Genomic DNA, 12,221 nt, shown 5'->3' on the forward strand with positions numbered 1-12,221 from the left:
GTAGGTAGAAAATAGGTTTTTCTTATGAGCTGCCAAAAACTCTGCTGGTTCTACCAGAAGTCCCACTCAAGTGTATGTGTCTATACTATCCCTCATCTCAGTCAAGATGTATGTACTGGGCATCTGAACACTCTCACCACATTGGTGGTATTTTCCCATATCCACACTGGGTTGTTTTTTTGGGGGGTTGTTCTTTTTTTTTGCTGAAGTTGCAATGAAAGACAAACAATTATCAAACACCAAACTGATCAAAAACCTGAACTATTTTTGGCTAGACATTGGCGGCTATTAATCCCAGCACCAGGGGGTTTATAGCAGTTTCAGGATAGGGGGATTTTCATCAGGCCAAAACCCCTGCCCATGCGCTGGGGTCCCAGTCTGCTCCCCCTGTCATTTCAAAGGAAAAAGAACTAGACATGATCAATGCAATCATACATTTAATATCATACCTAATTTGGCCCTTAGTCTGGGGAATGGGGCATCCACTCAGAACTAGCTGTGGGAAAGTCTGGGACTGGTAGAGGGCTTGCAGGGAAAGCACTGAGAATGGGTTTTCCCAAGATTTCAGTAACTTTTTGGAAAGAGCTTGAACTTTTCAAAAGCATTTTCTAGGGATGGCAGAGAATTCCACCATGGATCATGGTGAGGCTGAATGCCAGTGCATTCGGCCCCCCGAAATCTGTGGCGGAACGGCCTGCCACCCCTCGCCCCCCCGTGGATCCCCCCCAGGATGAGACTTACCTGGGGTGGATCTTCCGGGCGGTGGCGGCTCTGGCGGCGGCTCAGGCGGCGGCTTCGGCTGCGGTGGCTGGTCTGCCGCCGCCGCCATTTGCATACGCCTTTTTTTTTTTACCCAGATGTTTTAGGCTACGTAAAAACTCGGCTACACTATTTGCATTCCCCTTATTTTCGCCATCTTAGTCTACGTAAATATTTACGTAGACTAAGACGGCCCAAACTAAGGAATGCAAATGGCGACAGCAGTAGCCGCCGCCATTTGCGTACATGGTCCACCCCCCCAGAGCCCTCCGTGGCCAGAAATCCGGTTGTGGACGGCTCTGGCCTGGCTGGGCCTGGCCGGCTGCTCTGCGGAGCTGCCGTGGAGCACAGCCGGCCGCGGAGGATTCCGGGGGGGAAGGAACGGATCGCCTCCCCCCACGGCAAGGATTCCAGGGGGAGGGACGGAACACCTCCCCCCCACCATCAACATAATCCACGAAAGGTAAGTGACTTTCGTACATCCCTAGCATTTTCTGTAAATGTCCAGAAAAGCTAAGTCTATTTTGAATTGGTGTGTGTGGGTGTGGTGTGTGGGTGTGGTATGTGAGTGTGCAGGTGGAAGAAATGAGTAGTTAAAAATGAGTCAGTAAACAGTTTTGAAACCATAGATTAAAATGGTGATTTGAGTGCACTGATACACTTAAGTCTGACTTAAAGAAATGTAAACAAATGGTTTATCATTGTGCTTAGTGATTATTATATGGCCTGTTTGCTGATAATAAACTATGTTACTGTGTTTAAGGCATCATAGACAGATATATGAATACCTATCTCTAAGAAAAGGACAAAAATTTTGACGGAGGTGGTCTCGGACTTGGTGTTGAGGACCCCCAGGATGATGGTCCTGGGGGATCTCAACTTCCATGCCGAGGCCGCTGTATCCGGGGCGGCTCAGGACTTCATGGCCGCCATGACAACCATGGGGCTGTCCCAACATGTCATTGGCCCAACGCATATAAAAGGACACACGCTTGATCTGGTTTTCTCGACTGGGCAGGAGGATGGTGATCTGAAAGTAGAGGAATTAACATCTGTCCCTTTGTCATGGTCAGATCACTTCCTGCTGAGGTTTAGACTTCTGGCGGCCTTTCCCCTCTGCAAGGGTGGGGGACCTATTAAAATGGTCCACCCCCAGAGATTAATGGATTCCGATGGATTCCAGAGGGCTCTGGGGGATTTTCCTGCTGGTATAGCTGGTGCTCCTGTTGAAGCCCAGGTCGCTCTGTGGAATGCAGAGATGACTTGGGCGGTTGACACGATCGCACCCAAGCGCCCTCTCCCTCTGAGCAGAGCCCGGCCAGCTCCTTGGTATACACCTGAGCTGAGGGCAATGAAGCAAGAGGGGAGACGGCTAGAACGCAGGTGGAGGAAAACTTGTGCTGAGTCTGACCAAACACAGGTAAGAGCCCACTATCGAGCCTACTCTGTGGCGGTGAGGGTGGCAAAGACGCAGTTCTTTTCCACCAGCATTGCATCTTCTCAGTGTCGCCCGGCGGAGCTTTTCCGAGTGGTTCGTGGCCTGTTACATTCTGGGCCAGGGAGAGAGACGGTGGAACCCTCGGTAGCACGCTGTGACGGGTTTGCGCGGCACTTTGAGGATAAAGTCGCTCAGATTCGTCATGAATTGGACACCACGATTAATGCAGTTCCATTGGTAGAGGCGTTCAGAGCACCGTCTGGTCCAGTTTTATTGGATGAGTTTCAGTTACTGAGGCCTGAGGATGCGGACAAGGTGCTTGGCCAAGTCCGATCGACCGCTTGTGTGCTTGACCCTTGCCCTTCATGGCTTATTAAATCAAACAAGGAGGGTTGTCCGGCTGGGTCCAGGAGGTTGTAAATTCCTCCTTGAGAGAGGGAGTGGTGCCTGCCACTTTAAAAGAGGCAGTAATTAGACCACTCCTGAAAAAGCCTAACCTGGACCCAGAGGATGTTAACAATTATAGGCCAGTGGCCAACATCCCCTTCCTGGGCAAGGTGCTTGAGTGGGTGGTTGTAGGACAGCTCCAGGCACTCTTGAATGAAACGGATTATCTAGATCCATTTCAATCGGGCTTCAGGCCTGGTTTTGGAACGGAAACTGCCTTGGTCGCCCTGTGGGATGACCTCTGCCGGGAGAGGGACAGGGGGAGTGCGACCCTGTTGATTCTCCTGGACCTCTCAGCGGCTTTCGATACCATCGACCATGGTATCCTTCTGGATAGGTTGTCTGGGTTGGGAGTTGGAGGCACTGCACTACAATGGTTCCGCTCCTACTTGGATGGCCGATTCCAGAAGGTGGTGCTGGGGGATTATTGCTCTGTGCCATGGCAATTGTGCCATGGGGTTCCACAGGGCTCTATTCTATCCACCATGCTGTTTAACATCTACATGAAACCGCTGGGGGAGGTTATCCAGAGGTGTGGGCTGAGGTGCCATCAATATGCGGATGACACCCAGCTCTACCTCTCTTTCTCATCAAAACCAGGTGAGGCAGTGGCTGTTCTGAACCAGTGCCTGGGCACGGTAATGGACTGGATGAGGGCCAATAAACTGAAACTCAATCCAGACAAGACGGAGGTACTGTTAGTGGGTGGTTCGTCTGCCCGGCTAGGTGATAATCAACCTGTTCTGGAGGGGGTTGCACTCCCCCTAAAGGATCAGGTTCGTAGTTTGGGGGTGCTCTTGGATCCAGAACTGTCACTTGAGGCACAGGTGAACTCAGTGGCACGGAGCACTTTTTATCAGCTTAGGCTGGTATACCAACTACGCCCTTATCTGGACAGAGATAGCCTAGCTACAGTTATCCATGCTCTGATAACTTCTCGTCTGGATTACTGCAATGCGTTATACGTGGGGCTGCCTTTGAAAACGGTCCGGAAACTTCAGCTGGTCCAAAATAGGGCAGCAAGATTGTTAACAGGGACTGGCCTGCGAGCTCATATTACGCCAGTACTTTTCCAGCTGCACTGGCTGCCGGTCCATTTCCGGGCCCGATTCAAAGTGCTGGTGTTAACATTCAAAGCTCTTAACGGCTTGGGGCCAGGTTACCTGAAGGATCGCCTCCTCCCATATGTGCCTGCCCGGACCTTAAGATCATCAGCAGCAGCCCTTTTCCGTGAGCCCCTGCCAAAGGAAGTGAGGCGTGTGGCTACTAGGAGGAGGGCTTTTTCTGTTGTGGCACCCCGGCTCTGGAATGAGCTCCCTAGTGAGGTTCGCCTGGCGCCTACATTGTACTCCTTTCGGCGCCAGGTGAAGACCTTTTTATTTTCCCAGGCATTTTAGCTTTCTAAATTTTTATCTTTGCTGTTTTAAATCTGTATTTTAAACTCCTGTACTGCTGCTAGGTTTTATTGTGGTTGTATTGTTATATTGTGGTTTTAATGTTCTATATATTTTAAATTGTTTTATTGTGTGTTGTTTGGTTTTAGTTTTTGTGAACCGCCCAGAGAGCTTCGGCTATTGGGCGGTATAGAAATAAATAAATAAATAAATAAATAAATAAAAATACTTAATACAGTACCTAGGAATGGGAGAGAAATTCATTTAGTTCTCATTTTTATGCAAACGTACTACATTTGCACTATCTGAACCCATTTACGAACTGGAACACAGTTGTATTTTAATATCCACACTCTTCTAAAGTTTACACCTTAAAATGCATATAGTACAGTGAAGTCTGCACAAGAATGTTTTATCATAGTGGAAAACATGTGCAAAGAAAATGCATATAATTTGAAAAATGCATACAAAATGCATACATTTTGAGAAATGCCACAAAAATGCATACAGATTTTTGTGCAAACTTTAAAAAAAGAAATTCGCAAACTGATGCAGAAACGGGATGGACAAACAATGTAGGAAGAATGAGAAACTGAGCAGAATTTAACCTGACATCTTTGTCCATCTCTAGGTATAGCAGAATTTTTTTAAAAAAATCATTTATTTCATGGAGAGCAAAAAACAATCACATCATGTTGTCAGAAATCAGTTGAGGTGGAACCGAATGGGACAATATAACTATCAAGCACCAGGAACAATGTGACAGGTTTCAGACAACAGATAAAATGGAAGCTTAAAAGGAAGGAAGTGTCACAGCTTGCAATTAAAGCTGTTAGGTAAAGGGAAACCCATTCTGCCCTCTACAATTCTGGAAGGCACCTCACCTTTGTGCTGATAAATGTGTCCTAAATTTCATCCTGGCAATTTTTCATCATGCCAAAATACAATTGAAGTCATCAATGGTTGAAAATTATTGATTGCATAATGTATGCTTTTAGCAGAATTGTATTTATTGTAAATCTTATGGAACCTGTTCTAAATTCCAGTGAAATGTATTTGAGAGTAAGGAGAAAGAAAGATACAGTCATTTAAAAAAAATTTAACTTCCCAAGTCAATTTCTCACCAATTGCTTCTTTTTCCTTCCTAGCTACTTAAAAGTTTCAAAGGGATAAAGAAGGGCTCAGTACATTCATGGATGACATAGATAACACTTAGAAAAGCACCAGCAGCAAATGCTTCATTTTATGAAAAAGGCATTCACAGTTCAGTTTAAAATTATTTGATTAAGATGGTTTCTGAAACAGAATGGGAAACTTACCCATAGCTTCCTCTGCCAAAACCATGTAAACATGTTGGATGGTATCTACTCTTAGTCCTACTCAGAGTAGGCCCATTGAAATAAATGGGACTTAAATTAGTCATGACTAACTTAAGTCCATATTACTATGGTTTTGCTTGACAAGCTTGATGGGTTATCGGAAACATGGCAAAGGGGCTCATATGGTCCTTAGTGGGCTGAAATCTCTCTGTAGCCTTGGGAATGTAACACCCATTACTGCATCAGGGAGAGTCATAAAGAGAGGTAGAAGCACTTAGTTTGAATTTGGAGAAAGAGAGCGGGAGGTGAGCATTTTCAGCGGGAGGTGAGCATTTTCAGTTGGCTGAAAAAGCTGATCTCTAGAAATCTGATGTAAGACCAACAGTTATGTTGCCCATTTGCTTTTTGATTGCTTTTTGCTTTTAGATAGTCTCTCTACTTGGATATTTGTAAAAAGCAAACATTACAAACCCCCCATAAGTCTCCAGGGCTCTCCCACACAAATAAAAGTAAAACCTCTTCTAGTGCTGCCTCTGGACTCCACATCATTCAAGGAAGTAAAAAACCCTAAATACCTGCCCATATTGATGGAGATGCTCAGTAATAATTGATTAATGTTCATGAATATTAGCTAGAGCACCTGAATGAGGAGCCAGTTACAGGGCGGAGTGTACAGAAGATCAAATGTTGGGCCCCTCAGTAATGTTGCAGATTCTTGTTTTTCTTTAACTTCTCGGACATTTTCAGTGAGTGTATGGTTGTTGAAAATTATTTCCCCCCTTTTTCACTTAGGTATCAAATGCTTATCTGGAGATTATATCCTTTTTTCAAACACTTAAGTGCAAAATGTAATAAACATGGTGCCCTTTAATATATCTAGTCAACAATATTTGTGTACAATCTAGGGGTGTACGAAACCCCGCTTAACTGGCTCTGCCGGGTTCCACTGGGGGGGGAGGCGCTCCGTCCCTCCCCCTGGAATCCTTGCCAGCTGTCTCCGCTCCGCGGGGATTCCACGGAGCCGCTGGGCGGCTCCGCCAGCAGCCGGACTTCCGGGCTCTGGCTAGCAGGGCACAAATGGCGGCAGCCGTAGCCACCGCCATTTGCATCCCTGAATTCAGCCGTGATAGGCTACATAAAGACTTACGTAGCCTATCACGTCTGGGTTAAAAAAAAAAATGCGTAAGCGTTCTTGCATTCTTGATTTTTGGCCATCTTAGTCTACGTAAATATTTACGTAGGCTAAGATGAAGACAAGAAAGGGGAATTCAAATAGCGTAGTGGATGCTATTTTTGTTCCCCTTTATTTTCACTGTCTTACTCTACGTAAATATTTACGTAGACTAAGACGGCGAAAATAAGGGGGAACGCAAATAGCGTCCGCTACGCTATTTGCGTTCCCCCTTATTTTCACCATCTTAGTCTACGTAAATATTTACGTAGACTAAGATGGCCAAAAATAAGGAACGCAAATAGCGGCGGCCGTAGCCACCTCCATTTGCATACGCGTTTTTTTTTTTACCCAGACGTGATAGGCTACGTAAGTCTTTACATAGCCTATCACGAACGGGAGGGGGGAAACAGACTGCAAATGGCGGTGGCGGTAGCAGCCGGTCGGAAGACCAGCCGCCGCTGCCGCTGAAGCCGCTGCTGGAGCCACCGCCGTCCAGAACATCCGCCCCAGGTAAGTCTCGTCCCGGGGGGGATCTGCGGGGGGATCATGGGGGGTGGCAGGCCATTCCGCCATGGAGTTCGGGGGGCTGAATGCACTGGCATTCGGCCTCACCGAGATCTGTGGCGGAATTCTATGACATCCCTAGTACAATCTATCTTAGAAGAACATATATTGTCTGTGATTAGTGCGAAGTGCAATGAAAGGCAGCGATAACAAGAATCCTTAGAGGCAAAAACTGTAAAAGAGAAACAAAGCAACAGCTTACTATGAACCTGTCCAGCTATTAAGATCTGCAGGTGGCGCCCTTCTGACACCCTGCTTGCAGAGACCCATTTGATGGGTACACATAAGAGGATTTTCTCCTGTTTTGCTCCCAGATTATGAGATGCAGTCTCTTACGGATGTACACAAATTTTGTTTCAGTTCACAAATCATTCAAAAATGCCCCACTGACAACCCCAAATGGAAACACATGTTCTCCAAAAGTGTTTGCAAATTCCCAAACTTATGTTTGCATTAGAAAAATCTGCAGTAAGGGGGGAAAGGTGCACACTTTTGAAAAATGCACACAGAAATGCACTCTTTCACCATCTGAAATGTGCACATTCCCTATTTGAACAAATAAAAAAAACAGGTCACAAACAAGAACATGAATGAGCTGAACTGACCTTTGAAGTGATGTTCAGAGAATTTCAGTGAATTCAAGCATCCTTGGTTCACTCATCCCTACATTCCCCTCAGAATTACAGTTGGTCCCTGTTTGCTTTGCTTTTAGAAAAGGTAGGGATGTTGGAGAATTCCGCCACAGACTCCAGTGAGGCCGGATTCTTTAGAATCCAGCCCCCCGGAGTCCGTCGTGGAATGGAGCAATCCCCCCCGCCACCCCGCAGAATCCTCCTGGGATAGAGCCTACCTGGCAGCGGATGCGGCGGTGGATGCAGCTCCGGCTCCTCTTCTATCTGCTGCCGGGCTGCTGCAGCCGCAAATGGTGGCTGTCGTAGCAACCGCCATTTGCATGGCTGCCTTTTGCCATGATAGGCTATGTAAATACTTACATAGCCTATCATGGCAAAGAGCAGGGACGCAAATGGTGGCCGCTACGCCATTTGGGCCCCTGCTCTTTGCAGTAATAGGCTACATAAGTATTTACGTAAGTATTTACGTAGACTTACCTAAGTAAATACGTAAGTATTTACGTAGACTTACATAAGTAAATACGTAAGTATTTACGTAGCCTATCACGGCAAAAGGCAGCCACGCAAATGGTGGCCACTATGCCATTTGTGTCCCTGCCCTTTGCTGTGATAGGCTATGTAAATACTTACGTAGCCTATCACAGCTTGGCAGGGACGCAAATGGCGGCCGGCGTAGTGGCTGCGGCTGGCCCCCGGCCAGCGGCTCCACAGAGTTGCTGCGGAGTGGATCCGGCCAGGGAGGATTCCGGGGGGAGGGACGGAGCGCCTCCCCACCACCACGGATGCCCCTGAACGGAGCCAGGTAAGGGATTCATACATCCTTAAGAAAAGGTGTGAAGGCACATCTTTTTAACTTGGCCTTTTACTTGTTTTCATAGATTTTATTGTTTTTAATGCTGGGTTTATTGCTGTTTTAATACTTCTGTTCTTATTGGTTTGATATGTCATAGGCGTGTGCTGGGTTTTTTGTTTGTTTGTTTGTTTGTTTTTACAGAAAGGTGGTATTAAATCACCATCTTTGCCACCATCTCCATGTTTTTGGCTTCAAGACCAGCTGAACTAAACATTTTTATTCCACATGCGACTTGAAAACATCCCTCCTTCAGAACATTGTGAGTTAGACTGGCTGACAAGTTTCTGCTACACACACACACACTGGGGGGGGGGGTCAGATGAACCACATCATGCACCCCTGCCCCATTTTTATACATGTGTATCTCAACTGCCTTTCACCATGGAACTCAAGCCAGCATACATGGGGGTTCATAAGTGGTCTGCCACCCACACATTGACCAGACTTGAACCTGCCTAGCTTCAGCAAGATGGCTGCATCATGTGCTTTCATTAAAAGAATGTGTGAATGAGTCATAGGACTCAGCCCTGTAGCCAGGATGGGGCCAGTGGATGCGCCTAGAGCATGCTTTGCCCTATATAGGATTTTTTTAAAAATTGGCATTGTAATTCGTGACATGTCAAGGGCTGCTTCCAGTAGGGGTGTATGAAATCAACTTACTGTTCCGTCCAGGCGTCCACGTGGGTGTGTGTGGAGGCGATCCGTCCCTCTCCCCAGAATCCTGCCTGGCCGGCTCTACTCTGTGGTGAGTCCGCGGAGCTGCTGGCCGGGTCGGCCCGCAGCCGGACTTTCGTCCGTTGCCAGGCTGCAGCTGCAGGCATCCGGCGTAGGGGATGCCATTTGCATCCCTGCACTTGGCCGTGATTGGCTATGTAAATATTTATGTAGCCAATCATGGCAAAGGGCAGGGATGCAAATGGTGTCCGTTATGCTGGATGCCATTTTGTTCCGCAGCCCGGCAACAGGTGGCTGTGGAACGAAGATGGTGACCCGGACCAGCCACCGCCAGGTAGGTTCCATCCCAGGGAGATTTGGGGGGGTAGTCCGTTCCACCACAGACTCCAGGGTGCCAGATTCCAAAGAATCTGGCCTCACTGGAGTCCGTGGTGGATTTGTCCACCATCCCTAGCTTCCAGATGAAGGTTTTATGGTACCATCAACCTGCATCATTCATGGAATGTGTCAGGGTGGACACTGAGCCCATAGAATCCCAGAGTAGTTCTGATTCTGAGGAAGAGCAGTTGCTCCTGGGAGAGGAGCACGCTCCTCTTTCCCAGGGCCAACAGCTGATGGAGATTCCTCCCACCAGCATTTCTAGCTTAGACAGCAGTCCTGGGAGTGACAGAGCATGGGAAGCAGACTTGATGGACGTGTGACGCCAACACAGAGAGTGGCGCCAAATGGAGGGCGCAGAAAGGAGGCATAGAGCCCGGTTGGTGCGCAAACAATGGCTGCGCCCAGAGGATCCAAGGGAAAAGGGGAGGGACTCTCCCTAGTCCTTAAGTTCAGGGGTCTGCCAGTAATTAGGGATGGACGAAAGTCCCTTACCTGATCCTGAAATTCTGGCCAGGGGGGGAGGCGCCCCGTCCCTCCCCCCTGAAATTCTGGCTGGGGGGGAGGCGGCCCATCCCTCCGGCCGCAAAACCTCCTCTCCTGCCGGGAGCCCGGGATGCAAATGGCGGTGGCCGTAGCCACCGCCATTTGCGTCTCTGCAGTCAGCCGTGATAGGCTACGTAAATGTTTGCATAGCCTATCACGGCTGACTTTAAAAAAAAAAGCCTGAACGCAAATGGCGGCTCCCATGGGTGCTGCTATTTGCGTTCCTTATTTTGTCACGTGTAGTCTACGTAAACATTTACATAGACTATGGCGAAAATAAGAGGAATGCTATTTGCATTCCCCTTATTTTTGCCGTAGTCTACGTAAATGTTTACATAGACTACATGTGCCAAAATAAGGAACGCAAATGGCGGCACCCATGGGAGCCGCCATTTGCGTACGCGGTTTTTTTTTCTCTTCAAAGTCAGCCGTGATAGGCTACGTAAAGATTTACGTAGCCTATCACAGTGTTTTTTTAAAACCTAGCCGTGATAGGCTACATAAATCTTTACATAGCCTATCACATTTGTTTGTTTGTTTTACTTGGAAATGGCGGCGGTGGCGGCCGGTCAGAAGACCGGCCGCCGCAGCTGCTGCCACCGCCGAACCGCCACCAGAGCCGCCGCCGCCAGGGACATTCGAACAAGGTAAGTCCCGTCCCGGGGGGGCGGGGGGGGCAGACCGTTTCTCCACTAATTTCGGGGGGCCGAATGCGCTGGCATTCGGCCTCCCTGAGATTCGTGGAGAAATTCTCTGACATCCCTACCAGTAATTCCCTTTCAAATGGGGACCAGCTGTTTCAGCGTAGGGCATAGGTACTCTGCTGCTCATATCTAGTTGCTAACAGTAGAGTTGTTAAGTTGTAAAAGAGGAATAAAGCTTTGAAAAGAATCCCTTTGTCTGTGTCTGGACTTGGCTACTGGATTAGACTGAGAGGGGCCTCCAAGGAGCCCTTAACAGAATGTTAGGTGAGGGGGGCTCTTCTTCTGTCCACTTCTCCTGTATTTTTTCTTACCAGGCCAGCAAAAAAAAGGAGAAAGCCCCACCTAGAAATGTGGCTGCCCCACCTAAGAAGGAAAGCTAGCTACAGGGCTGGTGGGGCTGGGTGAGCTAGCCTGCCTCTTGCTGCAGGTGCACCCACTGGCCGTACATTCAGTGATCATGAGAAGGCACCTTTCATGCATTCTGAGATGCATAAGAGCTCTTCCACAGGAGGGCTTATTCTGGACCAATCAGGATTCCCCTGTCATGTGGAGGAGGTCTATGCACATATATCAGTACACATGTAGCTGAACAGCTATGACCTCATTGGTGGGGGGCTTGCCTGGGCAGTCCCATGCCATCCTTATGCCTGATTTTAACTCATGGGACTATATCTGAACTCTCCCCTGATTATCGAACATGAATATTATTAAATCCAGGTTGGTAGCTTTGTAGAATAGCATGATTTCATACTGGAGTGCCATAAGGACTTCTAAGATTCAAAACTTTTTGAATGGCGCCTTTTGTACACCATAAATGAAAGCAAACTCTACAACATCCACACTTACTATCTTTTAGCTATTTTCTATGTGTGCTTATTCATTTATTGAAAACATTTATATTGTGTGATTCTGCCTTAATATGAGGCGTGCAAGATGGCTCACTATTGATCAAAACAATCAACACATATATCAATCAGATATAGAAATGAAGACTAAAACTTAATGCAAACCATCAGATTTATTTGCTTGTCTTGAGTATTTATAGGCCACTCTTTAGAGCCAAGCCTTCTTAGATAGTGGTGGTGGTGGTGGTGATAGTAATGATAGTAATAATGAGAAAACAGGCATTGGGTGGGTGGGGGAAAGCCAGGTACATAAACTGGAACATTGGCCTTCAGAGCAGTATCCAACACTGCCATGGCTCTAGCAGAAATGAATGAACACAATGGGGAGCTACTGCTTGCTAGCACGACTGAAAACTGCTGCAAATTAGCACATTTGGAATGGGACAAGTCAGCGGAGATCATGGAAGGGAACTCCACTGACTTGTCCCATTCT

The sequence above is a fragment of the Heloderma suspectum genome, chromosome 3 (genome assembly GCF_057233095.1).
Source record: "Heloderma suspectum isolate Gila_16-S chromosome 3, 16-S_ref, whole genome shotgun sequence".
In the NCBI taxonomy this organism is placed as follows: Eukaryota; Metazoa; Chordata; class Lepidosauria; order Squamata; family Helodermatidae; genus Heloderma; species Heloderma suspectum.